At 34.7% G+C, this 4,708-nt stretch overlaps 1 protein-coding gene across 1 annotated transcript in view; it reads right to left on the reverse strand.

Annotated features, from left to right (window-relative positions):
* The window catches only part of LOC106880735 (forkhead box protein J1-B), a 181,110-nt gene extending 178,518 nt beyond the window's left edge, over positions 1 to 2,592 (reverse strand). The window contains exon 1 of the mRNA XM_052968662.1: positions 756 to 2,592. The gene's annotated coding sequence lies outside the window, so the exon portion shown is untranslated. The remainder of the gene's footprint in view (positions 1 to 755) is intronic.
* Between the last annotated feature and the right edge of the window lie 2,116 nt (positions 2,593 to 4,708).

A 4,708-nucleotide genomic window follows, 5' to 3' on the forward strand; every position in this document is an offset into this window, starting at 1 on the left:
TATACACAACATATACGCGTGTGCGTATATGTTTGTGTATCTGTGTTTGTTCCCCAACCATCGCTTGACAACCGATGTTGATGTGTTTACGTCCCCGTAACTTAGCTGTTCGGCAAAAGACCGATAGAATAATACTAGACTTAAAAAGACTTGGGGTCGATTTGTTCAACTGGAAGTGGTGTTCCAGCATGGCCGCAGTCAAAATGACTGAAACAAATAAAAAACATACATACATATATATATATATAGATATGAAATTATATGCCCGTTTTGAGTTCTGCTTTCCTGTATCACACACACACACACACACACTCAATTTCACACGCTTTTTACTTGTTTCGTACCATTAATTATTTTCCGATTCAATCAGCACTGGACGTTTGACATTTAATAAACAAACGCGCAATCAACACAAACAGCATCGATGCGAGCCGACAATGGAAAGCATTATATGGTCGGTCAGCATGCTAGATGTAGCAGCTAGATTTTACTCAAATCTCACCTTACAGTCTGTAAACAAGAGACAGACAGACTGACAGTTAGACAGACAAAGACATGGACGCGTTGGATGGTACAATCTTAAATATACTGTGCCTGAAAAAAAGATTTAAAAAAAGACGAGATGGCTATGGTTGGAATATTTTTATCATAGATCTACCGGTGACGTCTCACTTAAGTTTAAATAACAGTAACAGTATCGACAGAATTATAATATTATTCTGCTTGTTAATATTAATAGTAGTTGTAGTACTTACGTGTGATCCACCAAAAAGTTTTTAAAATGCAGAGATATGGTAAGGACTTCTTATTGTGGCAAAAAGCCAGCTTTTTTTTCTCTCTTGTTTTTCTTTTTTTGGTAATAAAAGGGGCGTTTATTACAAGTCAACTAAAACGACTGCATTATCTTGTTGGTATTTATTATTTTGTTTCATTCACAACAGGATTTGAACTCAAAACATAAAAAAAGCAGCCAAAAATGGTTGCATTTAAAGTTTGTTGCTGTTGTTTTCTGGTTGATATTTTTTCTGTTTTCTCAGTTAAATACTGGATGATATTACTTTATGTTTATAAAGGATCGTTTGAAAGAAAAGCCAACACCCACCGTCTGGATTATTTGTTCAATTACATATAATAATATATCATTTACCAGGTAAAATAAATTAACGTGCATGTATGGATTGCAAATCTTGATTTTGTAGGTGGATGGTTTTCATTTCAACTTTACCTTCTATATATAGCTGTTTCTTAGAGACTGGTGCAAAAAAGTAGTGTTCTGTGTTCGGATAATACTTCACAGAGGTAAATAAAAAAAAAAATTTTGAATTAAAACAAAATGATGTCTTTTTAAAAATAGACAATTATAAAGATTAAAATCCCCTGAGATATCCACGCGTTTTAATCCGTTGATGTTTTGAGTTGATATTCACAATATACAATTTCCGAAATGTTTCCAGTTCCTCGAAGTTCTTATGGCTGTTAAAAGTTCCTTATATTTTAATATACATAAATGATATATGTTATAGATATATTTAGATATACATACATATGCATATAGGTACTTATGTTAATATATCAACATACGCATGTGTATGCATGTATGTATGTATGTATGTATGTAGGTATGTATGTAGAGAGATAAATAGATAGATAGATAGATAGATAGATAGATAGATAGATAGATAGATAGATAGATAGATATTGTAAATGTGTTTGTGTGTGCGTGTGTGTTTGAATTGTACGTATATGAATTATGTATTTATTAACACGAGGTATTATGTATGTAGGTACGTAAGCATAAATATGTTTGTGTGTGTAAGGGGCTAGTTATCAACTATATATATTCTCTCAGGTATACATAAATACAAACATACATACATACATATATATATATATATATATGTATATACACACACACACACTCAAGTATGTATGTATATATATATATTTATATTTATATTATATATACTTGGATTGATCTTCGATTGACTGATATAAGTTAGGAAGAGTGATTTTTCATTGATAAAATGTAAAATGTATATAGGTGGGAGGGAGCAGATAAAAAGAGATGGAAAGGAAATTGAGACACAGACAGACAGGTAGATTAGAAATTCCAACAAGTACACGATTGTGTCCGCTTCCTTTCACTCACAGTTTGTTTTGATTTCTATCCTTTAAATTTTCCATTCTATCCTTTAAATTTTCCATACAGAAGTTATTGATAATATTATTATTGGAACTTTCATCAGACTTTCTGCGTCGTTGTTGTTATTGTTGTTGTTATTGTTGTCACTGCTGCTGCTGATACTGATAATAATATTAATTGTGATAACAGTAATGATTATAAATATGATAATAATAATAATAATTAATAGTAACAACGGTGACTACAGAAATGGTGATGATTTTGATATTGATGATGTTTTGATGGATGATATAGGCAGAGAAGTTGATGGCTAGTAATAAGGTTGATAGTCAGTGGTAACACTTTGTAATGAAGATCTTAGAGGTTGTGTTTGGAAAGAGTCCATAACTCTTGTCTTTCACACCTTTCCAAAAACAAAAAAAAAATACCCGACGACGACGCCCGATCTTTTGAATGTAACGGGAATCAATAGAAACGCCGGCTTAATGGATCTGAGCGAGAGAGAGAGAACGAAAGAATAATAAGCAGAGATTGGGAGGGGGAGAAGGATGGGGAAGAAGGGAGTGAGTAAGGGTAGGAGGAGAAGAAGAATTGGAAAGAGGAAAGGAGGAGCGGGAGGAGGAGAGGAACGGAGAACGAGAGGATTGTGACAGAAAGAAGATGTGGATGGACAAATGCACACACATGTGCACACATACACACATACACATGCACGCACGCAAATATACGCGCTCACGCAAACGTACACAGAAAGTGAAACAGGTAGATGGACAGTAAGAGAAGGAGAGAGAGAGAGAGAGAGGCGGGTAGAGGAAGCAGTGTCTCCTACTGCTGCTGCTGCTGCACTTGTTGCTGCAATAGAGAAGTAACCATCCTCCTCCTTTCTCTCTCTCTTTCTTTCCCCTCTCTCTGTTTTCTCTCCCCCTCTCTCTCTCTCTCTCTCTCTCATCGTCTCTATCTCATCTCTCCATCAACTCATCTTGTCTGTAACAATTGCCCGATAACATGTTTACAACTAGTGTTTACATTTTTACGTTCACACGTTATGCAAACATCTGTTTTCAACTTGTTGCTAATACATTGTGAACACAGAAATGTGTGATCTGTTATAAGCTTTATATATATATATATACACACACACACACACACACACACACTAATAGAAACACCCGGCGTTGCCCGGGAATGAAATTTTTCTTTATATATTGGAAGAAAAAAGCAAAATATGTCGTTTAGGAATTTGTTATTCTAAATTCAATTTATTCTTTAATTGGGAAATCAATTCCGAATTTATAATACGAAATAATAATAATAATAATAATATTAATGATAATAATGATAATAATAATAATAATAATAATAATAATAATAATAATAATAATAATAATAATAATAATAATAACAAGAGCACTCAGAGAGCGCAAACCTCCGCCAACGCAACATCAACGTCCTCTCAACGATTAATCGGAGGTGATTTTTAAAAATGAGAATATCTGAAATAAAATCGACTGCTCCCACAAACGAGAATACTAAAAATGGACCCGTTCGCTCTCAAACGGAAAAGTAATCCATTTATATGTATATTGAATGAGAGGTGAAGGAAGCGGAGATGAAATACTAATACAGTGAAGGAGAAGTAGTGAGAGTAATAGCCATGACTGGGAAGGGGTGAGAGAAAGTAATGACTGTGAGAAAGAAGAAACGAAGTGGCAAAGAGAGCGTCGTATGAATGAGAAAAGGAGGGGTGATAGATGAATAACGAAGGAAGGGGTGAAAAAGCCGATAAACGGCGTTTGAAGCCTGAGTATATGTATATGTAAAAGAGAGGTATGTTTGCGTGTGTGTGTGTGTGTGTAGAATGGAAATGGGATGGTAATGTTCAACTGAAAATGTGTGAGTAAATGTGTGTATGTGTGTGCATGTACAAGAGAACTATGTGAAACTTTATATACATGTAAAATAAAGAAAATATAAAAAATAATCCAGAATCTAATGAGACCGTGCCAGTCACAAGGCTAAGCATCACTGAAAGTTTCATCCGAATCCACCCAGTAGTTCTTGAGATATCTTGTCCACGGACAAACAAACAAACAAACACGACTGAAAACAATACCTGGAGGTAATAAACGAAAAAACAAATTTTACCATTTTTATGTTGAAGGAAATTACGTAAGAGCTTCTGGGTAAACAACATTCTTTGTTTTCTGGTTTGGAGCATACACAAATAGGTCTTGCAAACTACCTACGCTGGAGCAACCAACATAAAGGTGACCATGAGAAAAGCAAGCCAGTAGATTTCAATGTCTGGCCTTGAGCTTTATTAATAGACATTGCAATGCAAAGCCACACTGGAAATTGTGTTCGTTTGAACTCAAATGGCTTGTCTGTTGGTTTGATTGGAATTCTTGGAATGAAAACCTCTTCCTTCGCAGCACATCCAGTGATGATAGTAGCTTCTGTCATATTAGGTGATAATGTCTTCACAGTCAGCCTTGTGCCATTGCATAATTTAGGAGGATCTGAATTTCTTAGAAGCAGCATTGGGACTCTTACCTTCAGAAAAAG

The sequence above is a fragment of the Octopus bimaculoides genome, chromosome 6, assembly GCF_001194135.2.
Source record: "Octopus bimaculoides isolate UCB-OBI-ISO-001 chromosome 6, ASM119413v2, whole genome shotgun sequence".
NCBI lineage: Eukaryota > Metazoa > Mollusca > Cephalopoda > Octopoda > Octopodidae > Octopus > Octopus bimaculoides.